The sequence below is a fragment of the Cyprinus carpio genome, chromosome A18 (assembly GCF_018340385.1).
Source record: "Cyprinus carpio isolate SPL01 chromosome A18, ASM1834038v1, whole genome shotgun sequence".
Classification (NCBI taxonomy): Eukaryota; Metazoa; Chordata; class Actinopteri; order Cypriniformes; family Cyprinidae; genus Cyprinus; species Cyprinus carpio.
Window position 1 is genome coordinate 14,368,555 of NC_056589.1, and position 21,888 is coordinate 14,390,442.

Genomic DNA, 21,888 nt, shown 5'->3' on the forward strand with positions numbered 1-21,888 from the left:
TTCAGTGGTTTAAGCTCAGTTTTATGAATCATTGGTAGTGTTTCATACCATTTTATTTATTAAATAGTTTTCTCCTTCGCATATTTACAAGAACATGACAGCACATGCTTCCTGTTTGAACGCGAAAGCAGATACTGTTGCATGTAAACATATATAAACCACTGTAGTCACTTGGATTACTTTAAGAATGTCTTTTACTTCCTTTCTGGACCTTGAAAGTGCTAGTTGCGTAGGCTGTCAAAGGAGGGACAGAAAGCTCGCAGATTTCATTAAAAATAACTTGATGTGTGTTCAAAAGACAAACAAAGGTCTTTTAGGTTTATAGCAACATAAGGTTGATTATCTAACAAAAGAATTTTAATTTTGGGTAAACTAACACTAAGACTTTTCACATTAATAATACCCCTGATCTTGTTGAAAATAGATGTCAGGCCATCGATGCAGAGAACTTAGAAAAGAAAAACTCTTATTCAACAAACACAGGCCTTTGGTAGTAATACACAACACCTTACCTCAACAACATCTTTAACAATGTATTTTTAAGAGAGTGCACTCTTGCACTGCACGTATCCACTCCAATGTTCATCAGCAGCCGCTGAATTACCTCAAAAGTGTATTTGAGGTTTTTTGGGTAGTTTATGTTAAGAGCATAAAGCAATCCCATCATGTTCACATACGCATTTGGTATGTCACCAAGTCATACCAAATGCTTCCTCTATAACAAGGGCCACATCATTAGAGTCGCATGGAATGGGGTCCGTCACATCTTCCACCGCTGTGATGATTCCTAGAGTCATGCTCCTGATCATTTCTTCTTCGGAATCTGTGTGCTGTATTAAAAAATGACAAACTTAAAAATGTGCTTTCACACATACAACACTGAAGCTCAAAGACTTTAACACAACATGAGTATTATTGTTAAGTGCTACCTTCATGCCAAGTGGAGCTCGAATACTCAGTTTAATCACTTTGAGAATATCTCTAAATCATTCTCTAATATAATCTCTAAATCAACTTTATTTGGATAGTAATTGTTTTTCATGGGGATGTAAGAATTTCAACATTTACAAGGGCTAGTATGTGATTTTTTTTTCTCCAGTGTGAATAAATTATCATTCAAATGCATGGGTTTTATCACTGAGAGTCCAGGAAAATTAATTTTTAAGATGTTCCCAAGGGAAACAATTACAGTCCAAAGAGTGCTACTGCTGATATTACATTGTCCTATACCATAGCCTCTGCTATATTTAATCTTATACATACTCCATCCACATAGTTAGAAAAAATACATTAAAGGGATAGTTCACTTTAAAATAAAAATACTGTCATCATATACTAACCCTCATGTTGTTTCAAACCCGTTTGAATGTATTTCTTCTGCTGAACACAACGGAAGTTATTTTGAAGAATATAACCAAACAGTTAACTGGTCCCATTGACTTCCATGGTATATATTTTTCCCTACTATGGAAGTCAATGGGACCAGGTTAGTATATGACAGAATTTCCAATTTAAAGTGAACTATCCCTTTAACTTTAACTATTAAACTGCCTCCAACGTGCCTCCATACTTTCCACATACCTCACAGATCTTTATGAATTGCGATGGATTCTCATGCATGAACCATGGCAGCCTCTGCAGTACTGCAACCCTCTTTCGTTGATTTGATGCCTTCCCCCAAAGAAAATAAAAAAAAAAGTTTAAAGATACTGTTATTAGAAGTTCATTTACTGGCCTGTTGCATTGAAGCGGTTTCACTTTTTACTTTAGTATTAGTTTTTGTCTTTCATCTTCGGAACACAAATTAAGATTTTTTTTTTTTTTATGAAATCTAAGAGCTGTCTGACCCTGCATAGACAGCAAGGGAACTAACGTTACTCATGTACGTTCAAGGCCCAGAAAGGTATAAAAGACATTGTTAAGAATAACGTTTCAGTTATGGAGCATCCAGCTTGAACACCGGAGGATTCTGATAATTCTGCTGCACCACTCACACAGTTTTACATTAAATTACATTATATTTGTCAGCTCGTTATCGTACTCATGCGTCGACGCTGCTTAGCTTAAATTGTGATTAGACTCGCTGATTTCAGGAGTAAAGAACTTCAACACGAGAGTGAACATGAAAGCGCGTTATTTTTTTTATGCCACAAATTTCCCGCTCAGTCTGTCACACACAAACGCGCGCGCGCGCGCACACACACACACACACCAAATTGAATTCGGTGCAGATATTTTAACATTACTTTGTCTATTGTGATAAAAAATAAATTAAATACAAAAATATCAAAATATCCTGAAATTAAATCTAACGTTAGCAACCACCACATTTTGTCAACTTAATGAAATAATGTAGCCTACGTTAAATAAACAAAAGAAAAAGAAGTAATAGTTGGCTAGTTTTAAAGATTTTTAGCTTTAGTTTGCTGACTATAAACTAGCTAGGCTACATAACTGGCCGAACTGGATTAGCAACGGTCCAAGGTGATCAATAAACATTGATAGTGCAAACAAATACATGGATGATTACTTCATAGATGTAATTTTACAAGTCATTTCCCAAATATGAAAGAATATGTACTTACCAGATTTGATGATGATGGAAGATAAATCTGCCACGTGCCGACAAACTCTCCAGCTGCCAGCAATGCCGATGAACAAGTCCTGTTTCGCGCTTCACGTGATCTCGCGATAAATAATGAGAACTTATACCTTAATGGTTCAGCATATGTTTTTAAGTTGAGGCGACACATACTCTAGTTAAGTCAACGTACCGACTAGTTGATAGTGTCAACTTACAAAATTACACTGAGCAAACTAAAACAACCATTCTGATCTTTGTCGCATCTTCCTCTTTATGATGCGCCAAATTGTTTTCTATGGGTGAAAGATCTGGAACTGCAGGCTGGCCATTTCAGTACCCGGATCCTTCTTCTACGCAGCCATGGATGTTGTATTGATGCAGTATGTGGTCTGGCATTGTCATGTTGGAAAATGCAAGGTCTTCCCTGAAAGAGACGTCTGGATGGGAGCATATGTTGTTCTAGAACTTGGAAATATCTTTCAGCATTGATTGTGCCTTTCCAGATGTGTAAGCTGCCCATGCCACACGCCCTCATGCAACCCCATACCATCAGAGATGCCGGTTCTGGATTGTCTGAGCGCTAATAATCAACTTGGGTTGTCCTTGTCCTCTTTAGTCCAGATGACATGGCGTCCCAGTTTTCCAAAAAGAACTTCAAATTTTGATTTGTCTGACCACAGAACAGTTTTCCACTTTGCTACAGTCCATTTTAAATGAGCCTTGGCCCAGAGAAAACGTCTGTGCTTCTGGATCATGTTTAGATATGGGTTCTTTTTTGACCTATAAATTTTTAGCCGGCAATGGCGAATGGCACCATGGATTGTGTTCACCGACAATGTTTTCTGGAAGTATTTCTGAGCCCATGTTGTGATTTCCATTACATTAGCATTCCTGTATGTGATGCAGTGCCGTCTAAGGGCCCCAAGATCACGGGCATCCAGTATGGTTTTCCAGCCTTGACCCTTATGCACAGAGATTGTTCCAGATTCTCTGAATCTTTGGATGATATTATGCACTGTAGATGATGATAACTTCAAACACTTTGCAATTTTTCTCTGACAAAACTCCTTTCTGATATTCCTCCACTTTTTCGCCGCAGCATTGGGGAATGGTGATCCTCTGCCCATCTTGACTTCTGAGAGACACTGCCACTCTGAGAGTCTCTTTTTATACCCAATCATGTTGCCAATTGACCTAATAAGTTGCAAATGGGTCCTCCAGCTGTTCCTTATATGTACATTTAACTTTTCTGACCTCTCATTGCTACCTGTCCCAACTTTTTTGGAATGTGTAGCTCTCATGAAATCCAAAATGAGCCAATATTTGTCATGACATTTCAAAATGTCTCACTTTCAACATTTGATATGTTATCTATATTCTATTGTGAATAAAATATAAGTCTATGAGATTTGTAAATTTTATTCCATTCCTTTTTTACTCACAATTTGTACAGTGTCCCAACTTTTTTGGAATCGGGTTTGTAAATATACACACATCTTTTATATATATATATATTATTATTATTATTATTATTATTATTATTATTATATAATAGTTTTTGTAATTGAAATAGTTTAATGGCTAAAGCTCAAAGCTTGAATGAAAAAAAAAAAACCAATAGCAAAAAAAGAAGTGTTCTTATTATTTTTCTTCCATAAGAACAATGGAAAACAATGCTCCACCCCATCATTTCCAGCTTGTTTGTCTCTGTGTGCGTTGGGCTGTAGATCAACATGCAGTCAAAGGTGATACTTCTCAGCCACTGCCCTTCTTCTCCCTCCACGCGAGAAAGTGTGTGTGTGAAGGTGGAAGAGGAAGGAGGGAATTCTCATTCAGGCGTCAAATTCACCTATGATTGCTAAAATCCATCTTCTACACAACCCAATCCCCAACTTGTAGACTAATCACCATAATTTCCCCTGTCAACGGCCATCCTGCTGTAATATAATCTGTGGGTCCAGATGAGAATCTCAGCATTGGCCCATGGTACAGTGAGCACCACAGGGGGTCTTTATCTCCTTGAAAATCCACAAAGCTGCAGTCATGAACCGTCCTCTCTTGTTCTATTCACCCATTTGCTTGGAAACATAATTTAGAGAAATTAAAGAAAAATCAAGAAGAAATTCCTTAGCCACCTACCCTTTTACATGATAAGCATTGTCTTTGACTATTTCATGGCTAATAGGGGATGAGGGAAGATCAAAAACAAAGAAAATGACTCTGGAGCCAGTTGTTCTGGAATTGCAATTTCCCTTAAATACTGCATAGCATGCTGCTATATTGTTGCTTAACGTACATAGGAGTTCAGGTGTAGTTACATAGTTTGTCATTTGTCAAGCATCTTTGTGTCTCAAATTATTTAAATGCATGGCATTTAAAAGACCATGGCATGTAAACTGATATTTCCTACCTGGTGTGCATGAGAAGATAACCCCTAAAGCTTGATGAAGGCAGAAATGTTCCATTTAAATTAATTATGCCTCTTTCCTTGATAAGACCTCTGCTGTTATTTTCAGCCCCCTGCTATGAGTCATATGTTTAATTCATCCTGTCCTATAGGGAACTGTGGCATGCGCCATCATATCAATTAAAAAGACATAAAATAGACTAATTTTGGCTTTCAAATGAGCTTAAATGGGAAGTGTGTTATTGCTGTACAACTAGCAGCATTAAAAGGAACTTCGGTCTATTTGTTTTCGCCATTACATCTACAGTAGCATGATTTGGGACTAACTGTCTGTCAGACAATGGAAAATGAGGACTTGTCTAAAGTCATTATTTTTGCAATTTTGCTAATAGCACAGAAATTACACCTTTCATTTGACTTTTAGAAATGTGTGGTTGGCATAACCTGTCAGTCAAAAACTTTTACTGAATCTGAAAGTGTGATTTTTCTTTTATTTATTGAAGGTTATACAAAGTGAACTTTTATATTTTTCTCCTGAGTAGGTATGTAGAAACAGGGCCTTTCCTGTCTTGAAGTATCCATCCAGTGCAGTACAAGGTATGTGTGTAAGCATGTGTGTGAGGAGGGCAGTGTATGCGTAAGTGTGTTTGAGTGCTAAGCAAATGTGTCAGTGCCCGGGGCAAAGGCCTCCCCGAGGGCCATCACTGTCACGGGAAAACGTTCCTATTGGTGGCAGACATACTCCCCTAAAGCCAGCATGTGCGTGTGTGTTTAAGCCTATGCATGCGTGCCTGTCTCTTAATGCGAATGAATGCGTGAGGGAGAGAAAGTGGGAGGATCAGGGATTTCAGATTTCGTGCAAATGTCTGCATTTCTCCGGGAGGCAGAGAATTGCGTGTGTGTGTGTGTGTGTGTGTGTGTGTGTGTGTTTGGATAGTTAGGTAAGCAGGATCACTGACAGGCTTTAACTGAGACAGGGTCAAACTCATAGAACCCAGTGTTGTATTTGTGTGTATGTGAAAAAATCAGCCATGATCCAAGACACTGTATAATTGATTAAAAGAATGTAATGACTTATTTATGAATCTATGAGCTGATCAGCACAACAGCCTAACCTGAAAATAAACGACACAGAGGGAAGGGGTGAAAATGACTGTTGAGAGATGGGACGATACAAATGCAAATTAATCATTCGTCTTCCCCACTCAGCAAGAACATCTCTATCACTTCTCTTTTCACAAGCGCTATAATCAGAACGAGCTGCAGACCGTATATCTTTACAGTAAAATGATTGGATCGCACAGCGGCATGCCCAGCCATTATGAACACATGATTTCTTACAGTAAGTGTAACAGAAACTGAGGCTGCCTCAAAAAAAAAAAAAAGAAAAGAAAAAGAAAAGACACTGCTGTGCCTGACCTCTTCTGTTATTGTTGCTTACAGTCACAAACATAAATGAAAGGGAAACACGTTGCCAGCATTGTGCTGTTCAGATCAAGGTTTAGTGGGCTTTGGTGTGGCATTTGCGATGACAGGTCTCTTTCACTCCAGGGTGGAGTGGCAAGGCTTGGTTGTTTGTCATTCTCAGAAGGTCATTATAAAGCTGCCACTGGATTCAGTGAAGTGCGACAGTGTATAGAACTGACTTATGTGATAGCGCAAATAAGATTTTTGAAACGCAATCAATGACAAATTTTCACTCTCTGGACTCCTGTCAGTTTTGGGTGTGTGTGCAGTGGTGCTGCTAGGTTCATGCTAGATGATAATTATTTGGATAGATGGATGGATGGATGGATGGATGGATGGATGGATAGATAGACATAAAAAAAAATATATATATATATATATATATATATATATAAAAAAAAAAAAAAAAAAAGATAGATGGATGAATATATCATTACTCTTACGTGAACATAAAACAGAATATTTCTAGCAGATAAATGTGTTTTTTTAGGTTTGGGTAATCAATGTTTGCCTTAAGTTTTGATTTATCATTGGTGCTCTTGACTTACATCACTATTAGGCCTATTGCACGTATACTGCATCCGTGGTGCATGCAATTCATTTTGCCGCCCATATTGACGGGTTACAGCATTCATCTGGTGCATGAACCATCTAGTGCTGAATCCCCAAAGTATTATGTTTGCATTGTTTGTATAGCGAGGTATATGACATCTAGATTCTGGCTTGTTGAGGAGACATGTGCTTTGAGCTTTGAGATTTTCTCCCATGACATTCCAGAATTATAGCAGGTTTTGGACTGACATTCACCACTCACATTTTTTGTTCAGAAAGTGTAAAAATCTCCTGTCTATCGTCCCATTGCAGTAAACCACCAAAGAGACTTGTGGCAAATAGAGAGACTTCTTACATCAAATCCCATCTTCCCCTTAAAAGTGTAGTTAGATTCTATAACCTGTCAGTGCTGCAGAAGAACTATGATTTTATACCTCCTATTTTCCTCTTGCTTCTCTTGGTGCTCTTCTTTCACCCGCTGCAAAGTGGTTAAGCACCGACATGCCAAAATATATGAATTTACTGATGTAGAAAGTCTTACACACACTGCATAACATACATTCAGTCTTTCAGTTCATACAGCATCCACCCACCTCTCACCTAGAGCATTTATGGTGCTACAGTTTGGATTCACACATCATCCACCTCAGATAAACTAGTTAGTGAGTCAGGTCCTGACTAAAAAAAATAATTTTAATGTACTAGTCATCTGGTTTACAAGCATATATATTGGTGTGTCAGTTTGTAGACACGTAGATCTTTGTATACAGAAATTAGTAAAAAGGGTCCAAGACCAAGACAAGAATTTTTAAGGGTGGGCTTCTCCGATCTCAATGAGTAGGATATACCCTAGAGCAGTGGTTTTCAAACTTTTATACTCCAAGGCCCCACATTGTCCAAGACAGTTAACAAAGATTCCTCAAGTATGATGAGATATTTCTAGAACTTCTGCTGTAATGACAAAGCTGCTTGTTTTTAAACTTTTTTAAATGTACATTAAGGACAATATATTAGAATAAGTATACATTACTTAAAACAAACAACATTAATATAAATACAATTTTAAATTCTAAACCTGACCTAAACTGAAGTTTCAATAACTGCATGTTCTTCAGGGTTTACATTCTTAGTCTCAAATTAATTTACATGACTTTTCCAGTAATTAATGATTTTACCCACAAATAGCAATTAATCAGCAATTTCAACCCAATAATATATTTTAGACCTTGACATAAATAGAAAATTCTTTTAAAATGCTATACATTTCCATGACTTTTCCAGGTATAGAAAATTAGAAATTCTTTGGTATTTTTATAGAACATGCAAACATGATATTTAATTATTAAAACATTTCTGGAAAATTTCAAATGAAAACTTAATGTAAATGTTTGGGATTCCCTGCTCTACAGGACCTTAGTAGGCCTCCCTCATCACCGGCCTGGGAATAGATTCTCATGCCCTGAACTACTCAGCTCTGGTTTCCCTTGTGAGTTACTATGGGAGAGATATGCATGTGTACGTCTTCTTTTTCAGCTGAAGTGAATGCCAGGCATAATTATACCACCACTGTAATCAGAAATAAACCTCTCAACACCTATGCCTCCGCAGCTTAGCACAGACAGAAATTCATAGAATGAGGAGAGAGGTGCAAAGCGAGTGTGTGATTGTGAATCCTATTTCAGCACTCTCTCCCGCTGTTGCTGATAATAATAGCAGGTTGTGTTGTCCGCATAAGCTCACGAGAAAAACAGCACAGCAGTTGTGCTTCTAGATTGGCCCCCACCATTTCATTCATACCCAGCACATTCCAGATAGACACGACAGAGCAGAAGGCAAAAATGTGTGTTTTTGGATTGTGTGTTTGCTAGTGGCATGTGGTGGACTTCTAAAATGAAGATGCAAAGTCACTTCTCTGCTTTTTGTTATTCCATTGTAAATGTTCTTGCTGCATTGTCTAGGAGGGGATGATCATGATGTTTTTGAACAGTGCAAAAGTGACAGCAAAGAAATATAAAACGATATAAAAAACCCTATTTCAAATAAATAATGTTCTTTTGAGCATTCTATTCATCAGAGAATAGAAAAATATTCGGCAGCACAACTGTTTTCAGCATGGATAATAATAAGAAATGTTTCTTGAGCACCAATTCAGCATGTGATGGCTGCTGAAAATTTAGCTTTGCCATAAAAATAAGAATTTAGATTTCAAAATTATTCAAATTAAAATATTAAATTTGAAAGCAGACCTTTAAATTGGAATAATATTGAATAACATAATAATATTAATGTTATGAAATCAATAATATTATTGTTTTACTGTATTTTTTATTTAAAAAATGCAGCCTTGGTGACACAAGAGACTACTTTCAAAAACGTCTTGGGTTACACATGTAACCCATGTTCTCTGAATAGGGAACGAGATGCTGCGTAGCTATGATGCAATTTGAACACCTCTTGGGTGTGCCAATTGTGACATGGGTTACACAAGTTATGCCAGTTCATTGCCATCCGCCATTAGGAATTACACACCATTTCAGTGCCATCCGCTCCTCAGATTTCCTGCCTAAGAAGTTCTGTCGGCAGCGTGAGGATCCACTAAAAGAAACACAACAAATACTCAATCGAAATTGAACATGGGTTACACAAGTAATCCAAGACATTCTCTTTCGTTGGTTCACTAAACGATGCATAGCTATGATGCAATGGAAATGATATACACACCTGCCATGCTAAGCACTGCCATATCTGGCCTGATATCTGGCCAGGTTAACCTCTAACGGGTGGTTCAAGCAGCGATAATATGGGAACCAAGAGCTACATCTAAATCCAAGCTATAAAACCTGATAAAAGTGTGAGGAGAGGACCATCCTGCCACCACACAAATATCCTCCAGGGGAGCTCCTCTGTAAAGAGCTTGAAAGGAAGCACCACTCCGGGTAAAATGAGCTTGAATACCTAGCGGTGAAGAGAAACTTTGCACCTCATATGCAAGTGAGATAGCATCCCTTACCCAATTGATGTGGTAAGCCCTCTGTGGCCAGCACCAAAACACACCAACAACTGGGAGGACTTGCGCCATTAGCTAGAGCGGTCAACATAGAGCTCGAACAGGGCAGACCAAGTGAAGCCTCTCATCCTCAGCTGAAGCAAAAGGAGGAGGACAGAAGGAGTGAAGCACGACCAGCTGGGAGCGAAATGATGTGGACAAGACCTTGAGACATAACCGGGTCTGGGCTGTAGGAATACCTTAACAAGGCCCAGAGCAAACTCCATGCATGACTCGCTAACAGAGAGAGACTGCAAATCCCCTGTGTGTTGATAGAAGCCAACACCCACAGGAGCATCACCTTAAATGGGACCTATTATGCAAAAAATCACTTTTATAAGGTGTTTGAACACAGTTGTGTGGCCACAGTGTGTTAAAACAACCAACCTATAATGGTAAAAATCCACCCACTCATTTTTCTTTTATAATTCCAATAAATTATAAACAGTCTCTCTGAACAAGCAGTTCCAGATTTCTGTCCAGCCCTTTGTGACAATCTCTGCCCTATTAGCATAGACACCATCCTCAGTGAGAAGCAGTAATCCACCATTACTATTTTCTTGCTGTAGCTGCTGGAGATACAATGTCAGCGCCAACGAAGCATTACAAGTGTCCAAGAATCCATTCAAGGACTGACTCCAGTGGCTCAAACGACGACTCCAATAAGCCTTCCCGGATGATAGAAAAGTCCCATGAAGGAACACCGATAGAACCCAGCGGCCTGAAACACCTAACCCCACGCATAAATGAAGAGACCAAAGATGTCGACCTAGGGGGACTTCGTCTGCAAACCTGCAATCAGCGATAGTTGCAAAATTAACTCTTAGGGTGGTAGCAACCTCTAGACCTTAAACTAGAGACCTGCACTCACGTGGAACCAATTTCATGAACTATTTCATGTACATTTCATCTATGTACTGAAAGAAATCTATATAGGTTACTTTTATGTGGGCAGGAGCGGGACAAAACATGAATGTTGCAGGCAGGAGTAGGACAAGATAAAATATATTTTACAATATATATTCAGAATCCTGTGGGAGCAGGACTGATAAATCCATCCTGTGCAGGCCTCGACTGCAAATTTCTCCTGCAGAAACTCCAGCACCGAACCAATCGGGCAGCTCACCGGGTTTGCCAAACACCACAACTCGAAAACCTTCCACTTATAAATTGTTTTCTGAACCTCTGCAGGAAGACCAGAGGTCACAGCCGATCACCCTTTCATGAGTGTTAGCAAAACTGTTAGGAGAGGTGGAGGTGTAGCTGCTCTATTTAAAGATGTCTTTCAATGTAAGCAAGTGTCATTTGGTCAGTACTTGTCTTTTGAATATCTAGGGATTGTGTTGAAAGGTGCTCCACGCATTCTCTTTCTCATTATTTACAGGCCTCCAAAATACTCTCCAGCCTTTGTTGAAGAGTTCACAGAAATGCTATAAAATGATTTAATCAAGAGTTTGACTGTTTTTTTATTGCAGGAGATTTTAAAATTCAAATAGATAATGCAGAAAACAAAACTACTAAATAAATTATAACTACTTTTAAATCCTTTTGACCTGATGCAGCATGTGCATGGACCCACACACAATTGTGGACATACTGTAATCATCAGTAGAGGTCTAAACATTTAATCCATTGTTATAAAGAACGTAGCACTATCTGACCACTTCTGTATTTTCTTTGATATATTGATCTCTGCTACCACTGAATCTACATCGGTCTCTGTCAGAAAGAGATGCATTAACACTAGTGTGCTATTTATGAAGGCTATATCTCTAACACTAAGCATTTCTGCAGCCTCTGTTAATCTTCTCCTTGATTCCTTTAACTCAAAAGTTAAAAACGTTATTGATGACATTGCTCCTGTGAAAGTCAGCAAGAAGACTGGCAGAAAAAAATCAGCTTGGAGAAAATCAACAGCAGTTCAGAGTATGAAAAGACAATGCAGAAAAGCTGAGCGGATGTGGCGGAAGACGAAACTTGAAATTCACTATACAGTAGCATATATAAAGACAGCCTTCATTCTTTTAATGTGAACCTAGCCACAGCTATACAGACTTTCTTCTCAAACCTTATAAACAGTAACATAAACAACACTCTTACTCTTTTTGTTACTGTTGAGAGACTGACAAACCCCCACCCCTCCTCCCAATTCAGATTCCCAGTGAAATGCTCTCCGACAGCAAATGCAATGAGTTTGCTTCCTTCTTTTCTGAGAAGATATAATATAATATAATATAATAATATAAGGAAGGCGATAAGCACATCCCCAAGTTATGCAGAGGTCAGACAGATTTGACTGCAATATCAAAAAGAAGATACTTCAGATATGTCTGCTTTTGAAGAAATTGATAGCAAAATTTTGGAAGAAATAGTACAGCACCTTAAATCGTCAACCTGCTATCTTGACACACTTACTACATATTTTTTCAAAAGGGTGCTTAATTGTTTAGAAGCAGATCTCTTAGAAGTGGTGAATGCCTCACTTCTTTCTGGGACTTTTCCATACTCCCTGAAAACTGCAGTTGTTAAACCCATTCAGAAAGAATAGCAATCTTGATAACACCGTATTGAGCAACTATAGAACAATATCAAATCTTCCTTTTATAGGCAAGATTATTTAAAAAAGGTAGTCTTTAATCAGCTGAACAAATACTTAAACTCAAATGGATACCTGGACAATTTTCCGACCGCTTATACTGCCCTCTTCTACCTCTGGTTTCCAACCGCTTCTTAATAAATCTCATTAAGATTTATTATCTTAATGAGATGGCTCTCATTAAGATAATAAATGATATTTGCTTAAATTCTGATTCTGGCAAAATATCAGTGCTGGTACTACTAGATCTCAGTGCTGCATCATATGACACTGTCGATCATAATATACTACTAGAGAGACCTCGCACTGACATTAAAGGTGGGTCCATCACACTGGCAATCAGTCTTGTTTGTCTTGGCCCAAGCCCTGCACCCCCCCAAAACAAAAAAAAAATCTTAGGAGAAACTTGTATAATAGCCACGGATGTGACGAGGTTCTGGCGTGGTTGTCATGACAGGTCAATAATCAGGCGTGGTGGCCATCTTGGCCAGGGAATCTGGCGTAAGGGTCCTCTTAGCCGGGGACTCATGATGTGAGCAGGCCCTTGCTTGGCAGACAAGACATGAGCAGGCCCTGGCTTGGCAGACATGGTGTGAGCAGGCACCAGATTGGTAGACATGACGTGAACAGGCTCTGGCTTGGTAGGCATGACGTGAACAGGCTCTGGTATGGCAGCCATTTTGTGAACTGTGCCAGCCATTACATGATGTCAATCTGACATGGTGGCTACTGAAGGAAGTGGGGTTCCTCATCTGTGATTCTCACTGTAAAAGCAGATCTACTCAAACATAAAGCAAGGTCAGTATAACTGACAAGAGTCCAATGAGGATTTTTGCGTGCCATTAAAAATGAAATGTCCTTAATTATACCCGTACGAAAAATGTCTTTCAGAAAAGTGTCATTGCTGTGTGTGAGTCAGAATATGTGAAAGTGTAGTCAGTTCCTGGCATGGGGTATTATGGGAGATGTAGTCCGTGAAACAATGGCAAGGTTACAGATATTGGATGGAGTGCCCTCTATAGGAGCACATGGGCACTCCAGTAGGAGATCGTGACAGTGTCGCTCATTATTATTTAATCTACCAGTATCGCTCCGCCCCCATGGCTCTCGGCCCCACCCCACTCATCACAGACTCCTTCTCAAAAACCATAAGCCTTGCACAAAGAGTTTGGGAACAGAAACTAACAAAATTTACAGTTTGAAGCGCTGTAAAAAGCCTTGCACGTGAGACAAACCCATACATTTAAAGGGGTCATATGATGCGATTTAAAATTTTCCAAGTTAAGTCTTGTCCACACCCTCCTAAAAAGGCTCATTCTAACATGCCCCCACATGTCTACATCACGATGTGGGAAAATTTGCATAACACCACCCAAATGTTCACACAAAGAAAGAAGGTGTAACTTTTATTCTCGCAAATACACAAAATAATGTTCTTTTTAGCAGTGTCATATTACTCCTTTAACACACTTACTGCGCGGGTCGTTCCTCATGATAAAATGAGAGCACAATGGCTGGCAACGAAGAAACTCCATAGCACTTTACCGCAAAGAGAAATAAGGTTCCACTGAATGCGGTCGCTGAAGTGCAAAAGAGAAACTCGAAGAAATAAGCAGAACCACAGGCCTGATAAATCGTTTCTGAAGGCCTAAACGACCACTTCTGAAGGAAGAAAATCTGAGGAGCAGATTGTGTGGTCACTAGTATTAGAGTGCGCAGGCCTGGATTGGCCATCGGGAGCACCGGGAGAATTCCCGGTGGCCTGGCAGCAGCTTTGGCCCGCTGCCCTGTTTTTTTTTTTTTTTTTTTTTTCTAATGTACCAAAGTGATCATTTCCAATTTTGTCATTCGATAATAAATAGATAATAAATCATGAATCGGTCTGTCTTGACAGGCAGCGCTGTGCTATAATCGTCTTATCTGTTCCACATGCCCGTCAAATGGTTTTGAACAGAGTAATCGATGCGTGGGTCTCGAGGAAGGAGAGGAAGCGGCCAGAAGCAGCAGTGGAATGTAGCGAAATTACTTCACTTCACCTTCACTGGTGAAGAAGTGACAGGTACAAGAAAAAAAGAAAGAGACAGAGATATTGGGGAAAACAAAGAAAAGGAAAAGGGAAGTGAAGTGAAGGTCCAGTTCAAGAGACAACCTTTAATTATTTCCCAAGGCCCCAGACTAAGGATTTAGACCTTTTTATGTGATGCTCATATAAATAATAGGGTTGTCTGTGGTTTTTAGAATCTGTGTTTAGGATGGCCTAAATGAATGTGAGATTTCCCGGCCTGAAATTGCATCCCAGTCCAGCCCTGAGAGTGGGTGACATAGTAATGTTGAGCTGGCACCCGCGCCATTAACCAATGAATTGTCATGATTCCATAAGGGCTTCAGACAATCACCACACCCAAGGGGCATTCCCATTTCATCACTGCTACACAGCATTGAGTGAACCCATGAAAGAGAACATTTTTAATTACTATTTTTTAAAAACTGTTACAGCCATTTATTATTTTCATTATTTAATTACATATATACAGTCATGGCCAAAAATATCGGCACCCTTGGTAAATATGATCAAAGAAGGCTGTGAAAATTTATCTGCAATGTTAATCCTTTTGATCTTTTATTTTAAAAAATTCACAAAAATCTAACCTTTCATTCGATAATAAGAATTTAAAATGGGGGGAAATATCATTATGAAATATTTTTTTTTTCTCAAATACACGTTGGACACAATTATTGGCACCCCTAGAAATTCTTATGAGTAAAATATCTCAGAAGTATATTCCCATTCATATTCACGATTTTGAGCACTCCAGGTTGATTATGAACATGAAATTATCCATCCAAGGTTACCTGTTTCACAGAAATATAAATATGAGGGAAAACAAAGCCCAAATTCCCTTAATCATCCATCACAATGAGAAAAACCAAAGAATATATTTGTGATGTGCAGCAAAAGATAATTGAGTTACACAAATTAGTGAAGTGGCTTTAAGAAAAGAGCTAGAGCAGTAAAAATTCCCATTTCCACCATCAGGGCAATAATTAAGAATTTCCAATCAACAGAAAATGTTATAAATCTGTGTGGAAATGGACGTGTCTCTATATTGTCCTAATGCACAGTGAGAAGGATATCCACAGACAACAAATACTCTCCACGGACCACATCTGGAGAATTGCAGAAAAAAAGTTGAGTCTCGGGGTCAGAAAACCTTTAAAAATAAATTGTCAAACAGCACCTACATTACCACATGTTGTTTGGGAGGGTTTCAAGAAAAATTCTCCTCGCTCATCCAAAAACAAACTCCAGCATATTCAGTTATCAGACACAATTAGAACTTCAAATGGGACTGGCTTCTATAGTCAGATGAAACTAAAAAATTAGCTTTTTAGCAGCAAACACTCAAGATGGGTTTGGTGAACACAGGGATAAAAAGTACCCCATGTGTACAATGAAATATACTGCTGTATTTTTGATGTTGTGGGCCTATATTTCTGCTGGAGGTCCTGGACATCTTGTTTAGACACATCGCATCATGGATTCTATCAAATACCAACAGATAAAAAAATCACTAAGTGACTGACTTTTATAATGTGCCATGTTTGGATCTTCCAACCGTACAATAATCCAAACACAAACCTCAAAAACAACACAAAAATGGGTCACTGAGCACAGCTTCTGCTATGGCCCTTCCAGTCCTCTGACCTGAACCCTATAGAAAATGAGTGTGGAGAACTGAAGAGAAGAAGCACCAACATGCAGCTGGGAATCTAAAGGGTCTGAAATGATTCTGGATGAAGAAATGGTCTCTGATCTCTTGTCAGGTGTTCTCTTACCTCATCAGACATTATAGGAGAACATTTAGAGCTGTTAAACTGGCAAATAGAGGTTTCAAAAAGTATTGAATAAAAGGGTGCCGTTAATTGTGGCCAATGTGTATTAGAGAAAAACATTTATTTCATAATAATATTTCCCTCCATTTTAAATTCTTATTATCCAATGAAAGGTTAGATTTTTGTGAATTTTTTTTAAAATAAAAGATCAAAAGGATTAACAATGCAGATAATTTTTCACAGCCTTCTTTGATCATATTTACCAAGGGTGCCGATATTTTTGGCCATGACTGTGTGTTTGTGTGTGTGTGTGTATTTAAGTAGTTAAATCTCTAATTAATTTGTACATTTTCCCCTTTGACCCATTCAGACAGATTAGCACACCTGTTTCAAGATGTGCCAATCACAGCCATGGCACTACCTCCTTTAATTCGACTTGCCATCTATATTTCTCCTTGGTTTAGGAACCTAATGAAAATATAATGAGCTCAAGGGAGGCAAAAGAGACTCTGTCTGGATGCTTTACATTCTATTTGATGTCATATTTAATCAAATCTGTTTAGTTTTGCTTTTGCATTCTTGTTTATTTTTAATTTTTTGAAGGTGCCTATGTTTTTCTGAGAAAACAAAGTATTTGTACCCTTGTTACTGACAGATTTATATTTATATTCTGAGATTGCCTCCATTTTTGTACACCTAAACCTAAATAATATTTATTTTATCCAATCAAATCAGAAATCGGTGTGAAAAAACTGGGTCACACCTGCTTTTTTTTTTTGGAAAACAGCTCTAGACCTAGTTGAGACTTTCAGTTTGACAATTGTTGCGACCTGCTAGTGAACCCTCTGAGGTGACGCAAAGCAAAACTCAAAGCTAGAGAAAGGAAGATGCAGGTGTGAGATGGCAGTAAATGGGTCGTGGGAGAGAGGACATGTGGTAGATGTAGATAGTTTAGTGGGCAACAACATCCGTGACAGAGGTGTGAGAATGGCGTAGACAAGGTTCCTATGAAAAAATGCATCAGTTGCTATATGAATAAATTCTGATACATATTTTAAAATTACAGCTGTACAGGGACCTTTCAATCAAACACAATTAAGTTAAAGTTGAAGTGTATAATTTTTTCACCATTGCCGTGCATATGCACGCATTTTTATGTTTTTATGTGTGCGTGTGTGGCTTTCGTAATGATATATATTTATCGGGCTGACAGCACTGTACTGGGTTTGGTGGTTTTTCTCTTCCTCATAGTGTATCTCTCAGCTGTAGAGATCTTGATATCTCGGTGTGTCTTGCACGCATGTTTACTCTGTATCTGTGGTGAGCCTGTGAGCGTGGCTATACCTCTGTCAGTGTGAGGGTTAATGTGTTTGCATCTCTGTATGATTGCATATGTGTCACAGTTGCCATAAAATGCACATTTACACGTACAGCATGCAAGCACAAAGACATGCTTTTTGTGTGTGGTTGGTGCAGGAAGTGGAAGAGGGCAGTATATAAGGGCTCTATTTTTCTCCACATGCTTTTCTGCCATGCAACTACACCAAAAGCACATCCTAACACATTCTAATTAAGATCTGAAATATAAAGAAAATTGTAATGTTTCACAAACACACATTAATCAAACACTTACTTATTCATATGTGATTTTCTCCTTGTCATATCAAGGTGTGAACATGCTTTATTCGGCAGTACATTATTTATATGCTAATGCCTGTTTGCAAGGACTCTCTGTGATGGAAAAGGCTTTTGTTTTTATGAAATTATGTCTGACAGCTTCAATTAGTTTTGAGATATGAATGTAGAAAGGGCCGAGCTGTACTTAGCTTTGTTGTCACCTTAACTAATGAAGATCGACCGGCCAGCTGTGGTACCTGCTCTTCTAAAATCATCCTAAAATATTCACATACAGTTGGTATAGAAAATAATCACCTCCCTTTAAAATAATCACATTTTGTTGGATTAGATGGAAGATGGACGTTTTTTTATTTTATCCAGCTGTATTTACTCCGTGCAACTTTTAATATCCTAGTGAAAGACATACAGTAGGTGGACAATCAAAATGGGTAATACCGCCGCACGTACCAAGTCATTCGCGAAACTACTGCCAGGTGGCGCAAAGGGACGGATTGCGAACTGAATGTACTGTAATTGTAAAATGAAAGGAAGACGTAAAACAACAATAACATTATAATATACATTATAACATCCTTAAAAAGCCATTAAAAAATAGGATAGTCTTAGGCTACAGTCTACTCATCAAAAATTTGAAGAAAGACCGTATATATATATATATATATATATATATATATATATATATATATATATATATATATATATATATATACACGGATTAAAAGATCCTTCAGATTTTTTAGTCTCCTTCAGATTTTTTAGTCTAAATAATAATCTTCAGGTTCCATTTGCAGAGCGAAATGAGAACGGTGCATCATTTACAAATAATTCTTATTCACTCTGTTATTATTCTTGATTTGTCAAACTGCTAACACTTTGCATTTTTGAATTATGCCTTTACTATGTGACCAAAAATTGTGAATTGTGACTTTAATTGCGCTGGTGCCTCACGCGCACATATTCATTGGAAACAGCAGTCGTTCACGAGCCATGCGGCACGAGCAGCGGTCCACTTTGACATATTTTTACTCATTATGATTTTTTTTTTTTTCGATTAATCTGTAATTTAATCATTTAATAAAATGTGTTATTATGGGTTAACAAATTTACATTATATACTTAGGAACAGAGTATGGGCCTAATCTAGGCTATGTTGTTAACTATTTACAAGTTTAGTGTAGCTATAATTTTATCTAGCTTTATTTTCCATTGCATCCGAAAATGACTTGTGCATGCATTCACTCCGCGTGCTCAAGCTGCATCCCGCGATGCTCAGCTGTGTTTGATATAAAGGTTGCTGTCACATATTATATACAGGAATTGTTCATTAAAAAAAAAAAAACCATCAAAATATATTGTTAGTTTTATGCTAACATTCAATCAAGGTCTTCAGATACTATATAAGATACAAGTTCATTTAGACTATTTAACATGCACTGTGACATTTTACCGTTTCAACTTATACACTCCTTGAGATTTTAAAGTCAGTTTAATAGTATTGAAATTCAAGTTGAATATGGTATTTTTTTTTAAAAAAGGTTTTAATTGCTTAAATTATTTCTATGAATTAAAAATATGTTATCATGACTTTTTCATCATATCATTTTTTACGAGCTGTATTCATTTTCCATTTCGGAAACCAAGCACACAATTTTTTTTCTTTTTTAAAACAATTAATCGCTCACATAGCTCTAACGAGGTTTTATGTTATTTTTATTTTATTTTTTTGAGGAACGTGCCACTGTCAGGGGAGTCACATCATCATTAGAGTTGCAAATTAACTTCAGAAATAGAAAATAAGGGCTAATAGAGGTTCTTTCTTTTATTCTTTATTTATAATGTTTATTATTATATTACTCTTTAAGAAAATAAGGGACGATCCAAATATTTGTAATGTACAATAATATAGGCCTATGTCTGTCCATTGGATTTTAAAGCATAACAACTGAAGGTCTATGAAACATTTCTATGATGCATTTTTTTTTTTTAAACAATGGCACTTAAAGTTTTCAACTAAAATATTATTTCAACCGTATGGCCTGTGAATAAATAAAATGCATACTTTTCAATGAAAGAACACTGAGAGTGTAGGTTGCTTCTGGTGTTTGGATTTGTACTTCAATATAATGAGATCCAAATTTAAGAATAGCCTACAGTGTTTTTAGCCTTGCTAAATGTTGGGCTCATGATCAACATTCGCCTCAAACTGATTTTATAAAATCCAAATGCGGAAGGTGAAGCTGGGTCAGTTAGAGCTCGTGCTCGCTGTGAAGCGGGAGCAGCTGATGGAGGACTCCGCTTGGTCTTAAACCCTGCCTCAAACGTCTACGTTCACAAACGTCTACGATTTTCTCAAAAATAATGATTAATTATCAATAGATAATTTGTTATTATTATGGTCTAGTGATAATAATAATATGGGCTGCGAGAAAATAATGAATAAAAAGAGTAGGGATGATGTGAGTGCAGGCATGTTTCAGCCCAGCAACATGAGAACACACCGCTCCTCACAGCCAAAAAACAGACCGAATTCAATTCAGCTGGAGGGGGTTGGGGGGTAGTTCTGTATAGCTTGTGGGGGTCGAGATAAAAGTGTGAATCTCTTGGTCTTTCATATGGACAGTGTCTTATGAGGGTTTCAAACTTGCAGAACAGGTTTTTAGGACATATTAGTTTTAAAACCAACTTTAAAGAAAGGTTTGATCCACTTCAAATGTTGACTACTGTATAGCGCAATAAAGTTTATTAGTTATTATAACTTAATTTCAGAGGGAGTTGCCTTAACTAAAAAAAAAAAAAAAAAAACTGTTGCATTAGGGCTGGGCGATTTTTTTTTTTTTTTTTTCACAAAAAAAATCCGATTTATGATTTAAATAGATTTTTTTGCCTCCCTACCTAAAATCAAGATTCAAATGACAAATAAATTGTTCAAGTTTTAATATAATTCTTTATCATTTACCAGTCAAATTTATAACTGAAACAAGATGATTAAAAAAAAGCAGTAGCTAATGTTATTACATTAATGCTGGAAAGACCTTTATTTTATTTATTAATTTATTTATTTTTTTAATACTACCACAACACACATAAAAACACACACTCCGCTAAAAGATCTTCACATAAAAAAAATAACATCCCCACAGAGACACAGTCACAATACACAACACAGAAAAAGTAAAAATAATATCTACTCTATATTTATCATCATCTCGTTATGCCGCTGGTTTAGGTTATGTATTTATTTTTGTATTTCTTATATCAATTATTTGTAAATATAGCAGACACTGTCTAACCGTGTCTACACCGGACGGTCTTGTTCATCTCTCTCACTCGGCAGCAGAGTATGTGAGAGTGGAGCAGCAACAATTTCCCTTTCGCGCCGATTATTTAATAATCACTCCGCTCCGCGCTCAATGATACCAGAAACACCGCTCCGCACTCGCTCCGTGGATAAAGTTGAAATGTTATGTTCATAACATAGCCTATAAAAATAAAATAAAAAATAAATAAAATAACAAGAGAGTTTCAAAGGGGATTAGGCTATTGTGTGCAAACTTTTTTTTCCTACCAAACGCCAAACTAATAACATTGTCAGCATTAAAAAGTATAATTGCTGCTTTCTGCTGTGCAAATTTTGTTTGTGATGAAAATAACAGTACATTTTCATTTTATATGCATTTCTTACAGATTTCAAAATCAGTTACATATGGAGCAGCACTGTAAAATAACATTTGTTTGAATGCATTATTGCGGTGAATGTGCTGGTG

General features: G+C 37.5%; 1 long non-coding RNA gene across 1 annotated transcript; it reads right to left on the reverse strand.

The window, feature by feature from the left end:
• Positions 1–708: 708 nt before the first annotated feature.
• On the reverse strand, positions 709–2,775 carry LOC122148577. The gene is made up of 3 exons (XR_006162464.1): positions 2,586–2,775; positions 1,582–1,671; positions 709–830 (listed from the first exon to the last, which is right to left on the reverse strand). It is a non-coding gene; the product is annotated as an uncharacterized LOC122148577 (long non-coding RNA).
• Positions 2,776–21,888: the final 19,113 nt, after the last annotated feature.